Source organism: Sarcophilus harrisii, chromosome 4 (assembly GCF_902635505.1).
Source record: "Sarcophilus harrisii chromosome 4, mSarHar1.11, whole genome shotgun sequence".
In the NCBI taxonomy this organism is placed as follows: Eukaryota; Metazoa; Chordata; class Mammalia; order Dasyuromorphia; family Dasyuridae; genus Sarcophilus; species Sarcophilus harrisii.
This window is the reverse complement of record NC_045429.1, coordinates 347,842,709-347,852,563: the sequence shown is the minus strand read 5'-3', so window position 1 is coordinate 347,852,563 and position 9,855 is coordinate 347,842,709. Positions and strand designations below refer to the sequence as shown.

General features: G+C 34.6%; 1 pseudogene; it reads right to left on the bottom strand.

Moving 5' to 3' along the window:
• Nucleotides 1–2,026: 2,026 nt before the first annotated feature.
• On the bottom strand, nucleotides 2,027–2,531 carry LOC100921694 (annotated as a pseudogene).
• Between the last annotated feature and the right edge of the window lie 7,324 nt (nucleotides 2,532–9,855).

The following is a 9,855-nucleotide window of genomic DNA, read 5'->3' as shown; positions in this document are numbered from 1 at the left end:
TTCCCAAATCCTCTCCAATATTTGTCATTTTCCCCCTCTATAAAAATTTAATCAATCTGAGAGGTGTAAGATGACATCTCAAAATTGTTTTAGTTTGCATTTCTCTAATCAATAACACTTCGGAGAATTTTTTCACATGACTATAGATAGTTTTGATTTCTTTATGCAAAAACTGATTGTTTTTTTCCTTTAACCATTTGTCAATTGGGGAATGACTTATATTCTTATAAATTTGACAAAGTCCTTCATATATTTGATATGTATTTGAGATGAGATCTTCATCTAAGACTATATATATATATATATATATATATATATATATAAACACTTCTCCATTTTTCTGTTTTCCTTCTAATCTTAGCTATACTGGTTTTATTTTTACAAGACTTTAATTTATGAATTTTATAAAATTATCCATTTAATTATTACTATTTAATTAATATCCATTTAACTCCATTTTATTAACCATTTATATATCACAATGCTCTCTATCTCTTGTTTACTCATACATTTTTCTATCCATAAGTATGATAGGTAATATGTTTCATGTTCTTCTAATTTATTTATGATGTTTCTGTGATTGGGTCATGTATCCTTTTTGATGTTATCTTGGTAAATGATATAAGATATTGATCTATACCTAGTTTCTGCCAGCCTGCTTTCCAATTTCTCCAATTTCTTTTTTTTTACCAAATAGTGAATTCCAAAAGCTTAATTTATCAAATATTTGTCAAATCCAAGGTTACTATAATTATTTTCTACTGTGTATTGTATATCTACTCTGTTCCACAGATCTAACTTTCTATTTCTTCACTAGAATCAGATAGTTTCGATAATTATTGCTTTTTATTTAATAAAAGTTAAGTATTAGTTTTTGTGAAAAAAACTTTTTTAAGCTCCTCAATCACTCTGGATATTATTGAAATAGTTCTGTTGTTATTTCTTGGAACATTTCATTGTTCTGTGCTAACAGATTTTGACAGATATGGGCTGTATGAGCCTGGCCAAGTCCCCTAAGCTCTTAAATTCTCCAGACAACTTTCAAAGGTTACAAATTGCAGAAGAGGTGACAATCTACAGTAGTAGAGGAAATTTTGCCATTTTATTCTTAGGCAGTTTGTTTGAAGTCAATTCCAGAACTTACCACTTTTTTCTTATTAAACGTCATCCTATTAACTTTCACCCACTGTTACAATCTGTAAAGATCTACTTGGATACCAACTTTGTCATCCAATGCTATCCCCACCAGGTTTATATCTTCTGAAAATTCATACTCTAAGTAATTGATTAAAATATTGAATACAGTATAGCCAAGAATACAGGTAGGCACAGTGAATAGAGCAGTGGACTTGGAATCAGGAAAACTTGCTTTCCAATACAGCCTGACACTCACAAGTTATCCCCTGGGCAATAAACAAACTTCTCTGTTTGTCTTATTTTTCTCATCTGTAAAATGGGGGTTATAATACCACTGATCTCTGAGAGTTGTTGAAAGGATAAAATGAGAAAATATTTGTAAAATATTTTGAAAACTTGAAAATGTTATATAAATATTATCATTAATAGTCCCCAAAGTTATGAACCGCTACAGACCATTCCCCAGTTGATCAACTTGATCAACATTCAAGAGAGCTATTCAATTAGTTCCAAACCTAATCGTACTAGTATTCACACCATATTTTTCTATCTATCACATTTACAGGATATTGTGAAAGACTATCCTGAAATAATACTGTATCTATACTATTTTTCCTGATCTATCAACTTGGGAAACCTGTACTGCTTTAAATACCTATTTTTCCATTTCTGTGAAAGGCACTACCATCGTTGTGATTACTGAATCTTCTAATTGGTCTGCTTGACTCATCTTTTCCCATTTCAACCCAATCTCCATAAAGCTGCCCAAGTAACTTTTCTAAAAGGAAGATTTATCCATGTCACTTCCCCTACTCAAAAACTTCAGTGGCTCCCTATTACTTCTAGGATGAAAAAAAACCACACCTACTTTTCTGACATTTAGAGCTTTTCACAACCTGATCCTATAAATATATTCCAGCCTTTTATTCCTTCTTTTCCCAGAACCAACATTTTCCTTTGCAGTACCCCTGACATTCTTTGTTCTGTTCTTATATTCCTTTTGCTGCTTTTTTGATGTCTTTTCCTTCTTATACAAGCCATGTCTTGCCAGTCTGTGCTTTGGTTCATTTTTCTTCACATAGTCAAGTGAATCATAAATCATGCATGAATCCACCACCAAAATGGGTTATGAATCCAAAGATAGAAATGACATCTGGAGTTGTCTTGTACTTCTTGGCCAGTTATTCCTCAAATTTCAGGCTTAGGCTCCATGGCCTTCCCAGGATGAAGGACATCTAGAACCATCTGTTTATGTTTAAGAAATCTGTCATGAACTTACAAGTTCTGATGGTCATAGAGTCATTTGCTCTTAGAGCCTAAATCCTGACTAGTTTCAGTATCTGAGCAGACAAGAGGCCTCCAGGAGAATCATGAACTGGGTTGACGGATGACATAGATGCAAGGCATGTGATATCTTTACCCTTAGAAGACTCTCTAAATGCATTTCAAGTAGGTACAATCAGACTACCAAAGCCGGTTATAAGCATTTTCATAAAAACAAAGCAATAACCTAAAATAAAGAAAACCAAACAATTTTCTTGAGCCTAGAGGAAAGAAATACAAGATTACTATACTCATGACTGTGATTCTGGGAAATTGTGGCAACAAAACATCTCTCCTGGGGTTCAAACACCCTTGAGTCCTAGGTCCTTTATTTATAGAAGCCACTTCTACTAATTCTTTCATTCTCCTAGGTGCTCATCCTCTTGCTCCTTTTCCTCATGCTCTTAGAAGCTCTAATTTCCATCAGAGCTCAGAGTATCACCTCCATATGAAGCCTTTCTAGATTTCCCTAAATGCTGGGGCTCCCACCTTTTGCTATGTATTTACTTATATGTTTAAGTGTTAGTTCCTCCAGTTTATATCTGCTGCCTCCCCTACTTTCAGATTCATGGAATAAGATGTCCTAGTACCAGGATATCCCCTGTTGTCCCATCATCTTTGTTTTTCTACTTCCTTTTGTCTGCCTAAAGGGGGTTTTCTCCCCCTTTAAAATGTAAGCTTTTTGAGAGTAAGGGCTTCCTTTATTTTTCTTTTCTCTAACTTTCTTTCTTGCTTACTTACTGTCTTGCTTCCTTCCTTCCTTTCTTAGAATCAGCAAGACTCCTCTTCATAAGTTCAAATCCAACTTCAAACCTTTGGACTCTTCTTAGCTGTATGATCCTGAGACAGTCGTGTAATTCTGTTTGCCTCAGTTGCCAATTTATAAAATGAACTGGAGAAGGCAATAATAAACCACTCCAGTATTTTTGTCAAGAAAGCCCTGAATGGCATTACAAAGAGTTGGACATTACTGAAAACAATAGCATAGAAGAAAAGTTTTCTGAATTCAGCATAATCATTTTTGCTTCTGAAATTGTAATATTCCATTGTACCCACATACCCCAATATGTTTAGCTTTTCCCAATTGTTGTACAGTTACTTTATTTCCAGATATTTGCTACCATAAAAAGTAGTACTATGAATATTTTGATCTATACAGACTAGGAAGATCTTTGCTCTCCTTGAGTTATCTATTAAGCAGTGGGATCTCTGAGTTAAAAAATATGACCATCTTAATCACTTTCTTGACTTACTTCTAATTTGCTTTCCTCAGTGGTTGGACCAATTCACAGTGCCATTTATGTAAGGTCAGATTTTTCAAAATCGAAGTGAGCTCTTCGGACTAGTATGAAGTTCCTTTTCCCCAGATGTTTCTTGAAGCCCTTTCCCCTGTGCATTAAGTGCTCTGCAAAGAACCAATGAGTATCCAAAAGTCCCTAAGGAAAAATGTACTCCCTCTGGGAAAGTGGATCCAACCTTATCACTTGTACAGTATTCTCATTAGAACTAACCAGCCCCATCTACTTATCTGCCTTCTTTTCTCCTTCTTCCTTCCAGAAATAACTTCCCTATCTACCTTTCTGGTTAAGGTCAGACTTCAGAAGTGGCCAATGCATTGAATAGATCACTAACATTTTTTTAAAAACCTCTAACAGCTGACATTAAGATCATCACAAAAGGCTGAATATTTTATTTCTCTTCTTAAGAGGATAGTTTGCTAGTTTCTGAGGCAGCAGAGGTACAGGTTCATCAGTATTCATGACAGATGTGAAAGGCATATGGCTAAGTGACAGTGTTTGCTATGGAAGGCAGTGGTCCCTTCCCTATTTACACCACCCAACAGGGGACCTTTTCCAGTGGGATAGTGGGACACAAGGAGGAGACGCTTCTTCTCTGGTGCTTGAGTGAACAGTGAATGGAAAAAAAAAAGACAAGAATTGAAAAAGACCCAACCTAATCCTACTTCCATAAATTTGAGGCTGCAATAAAAATGGATTTAGCTCTTTACTGAATAATTCATGTCCTTGTAAAAGGGAGAAGTAATGACTTATATTCTACTCTAGGTCCCCTTATTAAGTGCTAAAGGCTGACTGACTAATTGACTGACCAGAAGAGGGGGGAGGATTTTTCTCAAATTCCCACCCAACCTCTGCCTCACAGCTGTGGATAAATTAAGTATAATTTGATGTCAGTTTCAAGTAATACACACTGCCTACAAAATAAGAAATGAACACATTGAACAGAAATACAAACTGTGATATTTTTATGGAACATTATTAGGGTGGTTCTTAACAGCTAGTTTTTGGTTTTGGTGATTAGTCTCTCTGGCCAGTAGAACAGTGGAAAATTCTTAGGACTGCAAATTGGAAGACCAGAATTGGTTAGTTGGTTGATGTTCTTCATTCTTAAAGAGGACCAAAATAATACCACCATGTTGTGGGTCGAGGTACAGTATGTCCTGTGACTGATTGGACCAATAGGCACTTGGAAGGCTTTACAACAGATCAGGCACAAATAGTCCACATGAACATTTGAAGTAGAGATGTCTCTCAATTTATATATCTCACATTTCTTTTGAGTTACTGCAATTCTGCTTCACTAATAGAACAGAGTACTCTTTTTGATTTGGACATGCCATGCTGGTCTGTTTTTTACCAGGGTTTCCCAAATCATCAGATTTGACTTAAGATTCTTAAGGAGAATGAGTCGCCTCTTCAACAATTATTAGCTGAGTGACTTAAGTAAGTCACTTCTCTCTGGACCTTGGTTTCCTCCTATAAAAAGAATGAGAGAGTCAGAATAAAGGATCTCTAAGACTTCTTCTAGTTCCAGTTATGTCATCTGACCAAACTTTGGTTTACTTGCTGTTCCCTAGATGTGACTGTAGCCTACTACTTGGAGCTTTGACAAAAGTCCTAGATTGAAAGGAGGAGTTGGGCGGGGGGGAGGGAGAATGGGGGAAATTGATACTAATGAACATTTTCTTTTTCTTTGTTGTCTATTCTCCAAAAGGTTTCAGACTTGATGAGGCAATCTACTCAGAGTACCCAACTTGATCTTGTGAAGCAGCTTTCAAGCACAGCTATGAGGAGTCCTGATCCAGAGGGATGAGTATGAAGAGAATGTCATCCTGTCTTGGATGAACTCTATGCTGTTGATCCTTTTCCTCTCCATTTCCTTCTCTCTAGAGAGAATTGTTACATGAAGGGTCAGTGACTCACTTTGAACTTGATGGTTTCCTCTGGGCTTGAAACTTTTGTTTCAAAGGTTTATTTTGTTTCTTAAGCCAGCATATGTTGTAAGATTATTGGTTCGCAGAAATATTAAGTTGTGTGTACATTCTATTTAAAATTTACAGAGTTCTAGAGAGCAATTTCTCATTCTAAAAAAAAGCAAAAGTTTAGTGGAACTGAACTGAGTTGGGGGAAAGGAATGAGGGGGTGAGTGGGATTTGATTTAGGACAGCTAGACAAAATGAGTCAGTGGTGTTGACTCCTTAAAAGCTTGGTATATGATGTAGGTATTCATAGACATCCAGATCTCAAGTTTGTAAGGAGAGTAAATGGTGAAGGAAGCAGACCACAAGCATTTTTGCTATCCTTTTTTTCAGTTGTGACCATTTGCTTCACTCATTGCAGCCAATCTCATATCTTCTTTTCCTCTCTAGGTAGGATTTAAAATTTCCCTTGGAGAGATTCCTGAACTATCTGTTGACGCCTCTGCACAAGTCACATTTAGATAACCAGTATGAACATATACATAACCTACATAGGTATGAGCAGGTTACTCAATCTTTTGGAGTCCCAGGAAGTATTTAAGGTTGTAAGTTACAAAAGAGTTGTCCATGCAAATAGATAGAAGGGTTTTCTTGATGACTCCCCAATTACTGTGCCATAAAAACCAATCAGTCAATCAGCAAATATTTATTGCGTGCCTACTTTGTGCCAAACTCTGTGCTAAGTGCTAGGGATATAAAAAGAGGCAAAAACCAATCCTTGTTCTCAAGAAACTCACAATCTAATAGAAGAACAAATTCTACATGTCTGAGGCTGAATTCATTATTTTTCCTCCAAAATCTTTCTTTCTTCTTAGCTTCCCTATTGCTGTTGAGAGTACCACTATCCATTTAGCAACTCAGGCTTCCAACCCAAATTCCATCTTCAACTCCTCAGGAATTAAGCTCCTCCTTGTCATTAGGTAATCAAAAGCCAAATCTTGTTGAATTTACCTTTGCAATATCTTTCGTATATGCACCCTTCTTTTTTCTCTGAGCTTCATCCTTATATAATACTACAGTATAAGCCCTCATCAATTCATACTGGACTACTGCAAAAGTTTTTTGATTGGTCTTCCTTTTGCCAATACAATCCATCCTCCATTCAGTGATCTTCCTTAGTACATATCTGACCATATGTACCCCAAATCAATAAACTCCAGTGGCTTCCATTACTTCCAGGATCAAATAAAAAATTCTCTGGCATTCAAAGGCCTTTCATAATCTAGCTCCTTCTCACATTTCCAATCATTTAAAATAATTTACTCACCTTCCATCTAGTGACACTGGTCTTCTTGCTATTAACATAATCTTGAAAAACATAATCTATCTCCAGGCATTTCACTGACTATCCCCATACCTGGAATTCTCTCTTTCCTCATCTCTATCTCCTGGATTCCTTGGTTTCCCCTCTCAGCTAAAATTTCACCTTTTGTAAAAAGTCTTTCCTGATTCCCCCTTACAACCTTCCCTCTGAAATTACCTCTCACTTAATAACTTGTACATAATTGTTTACATGTTGTCATCCCCATTAGGTGAATTCCCTGAAAACAGGAACTATTTTTGTCTTTTAAAATTCCCAGTACTTTGCACAATGATTGGCACATAGTAAATAAATAATGCTTATTAACTTGACTTGATTTGTAATGGTCTTTGGTGTAACTATCATTTGGTAGGATGGAATCCAGGTATAGTACTTTAAGCTTGGGATAAGCCTTCTCTTTTAAGGGATAGAGACCAGGAAAATGTCTAGAATATTTTAAAATCCTATTTTTTAAAGAATAGCAATATTTAGGGGGACAGATAGATATAATTCTATTTTGTTAACTTTGTCTCTTTGCAGAAAAGGAAAATGGCCAACATCATAACCTCTTTTCTCTCTGCTTTCTAGGCAAGAATTAAAATTTCCCTTAGAGAGATATGAGTAAAATTCTAAAACTAGCTATTGATACCCCTGTACAAGCCATATTTAGACAACCAGTATGAACATATATGTGTGTGTGTGTATTGCTTATGTAGGTTATATATATACATGTTGCTTATGTAGGTTTTACATATATATAAAACCTACATAAGCAATACACGCATCCTATACAAGATTGAGAGAGCAAGAACAACAGTAGAGACATTGCTACAACTTCATGCATATAAAAGGAAATTTTGCAAGACACACAGAGCAAATAAGTTTTTCAAAAATAAAGATATAAACTTCAACAAAGAAGAGACAAGTGGTTTACTTAGAAAATCCTAGTGCAGTGATCTCCAAAGTTGAGGCAGGACCCACTGGAACAATATGACCTGACCTGAAAAGTGTGTTCAACCAACTGGAAGGTAGAAAGATAGGTTGTGTCTCATCCTCTTAATGAGAGCAACTTCAGGATTTGTCCCTGACACAACAATGCCTAACTTTAACCTCCAACATTCCTCTAATCCAGCCTCTCTCCCTCTACTATGCAAAGTGTCACATCTTTTTTATATCATTTCTAGCTTCTGATATTCTAACCCCATATATTCTATCAGTGACCAAATCATGGCATCTCTCTCCCAAATACCTCTTGCATCTCTCTCCTACTCAACTCATATGGCTATTACCTCAGTTTTGCCCTATATTACTTTTTACCTGTACTATTGCAGTAATTTCCTAACTGATCTCCTTACTTGAACTATCTCCCCCCTCTAATCCATTCTCTGTATAGATGCTCTAGAGATTTTCCTAAACTATAATCTGATCATGTCAACCCACCTCAATCAATAAATTTCAGTGTCTTCCTATTACCTTTAAAATTAAATGCTATTTCATGTTTATGTAATATGGGGAAACAAAGGCAGTTCTCCACTACATAATATCATTATCTTACATTTTCTATTTCACTTCAGTTTCATAGTATGTATATTATAATATTATGTATATATTTATATTAGCACAGTAAGATATATATGTAACATAAATAAATAAAGACTATATATACACATATATACATATTGGATGGGGCAAATGCTTAAAATTTTTAAAAATACTGATATGTAATTTTAAAATCTGGAGATTACTCATTGCCTTAGATAATCACCAAAGATTGTGAAAGAAAATCACCAAATCATTAAAAGATTAAAAGTTTCAGTAAAGTAGCAGGGGACAAAACAAAATGTTCAAATCAGCACTTCTACACAGTATTAGAAAAAATCAGGAGAAAATGATATTAAGAAAAATCTCATTCAAAATAACTGCAAAATATATATCTGGTAGGCAATCTACTAAGATATACATAGGCATTGCATAAATACATTTATAAACATTTATAATAGAAATAATGGAAAATAAATAACTGGGATAAAAACTCCTTATTTTAAAAGATATGATGGGAAACAGTTTGGTAGATAAAAATGAGATTTAGATCAGCATCTTATACTGCAGAGTTCAATTAACTCAAAAATTGATGCAGTACCTGAAATTAAAAGGCCATATTATTTTTTTTAACAAAAGTGAAAGAGATACCATTTTTCAACTATGGCCAGAAGGTGAGACTTAATGAAGTAAGAGCTGGAGATGATATTAAAAGACAAAATAGGCAATTGGAATTACATAAATTAAAAAGTTGCATTAATATAAGCAATGCAGGTAGGATAAGAAAAGAAGATGTAGTATGAGAAAAGTATAGCAAATGTTACTAATGAAAGTTTCATATCCAAGATATCTAAAGAAATAATACAGACACACAAGATTAATACATTTTCTTTAATAGATAAATTATCAGTCTTTAAAAGAATTACAAACTCTCAAATACTATGTGAAAATGTTCTCTAAATACATAATAATAAAAGAATACAATTTTATTTTTGTTTTTTTTATTTTTTAAAAGCTTGTACTTTCAAAATACATGCATAGTTTTCAAAATTTACCCTTGCAAAACCTTGTGTTCCAGTTTTTTTTCTCCCTCCTATCCACCTCACTCCTCCCTTAGATGGAAAGTAATCTGATATATGTTAAACATGTTCAATTCTTATATATATATATATATATATATATATATATATATCCACAATTATGCTTCACAAGAAAAAATCAGATCAAAAAGGGAAAGAGAGAAAAAACGAAATGCAAACAAATAACAACAAAAAAGTGA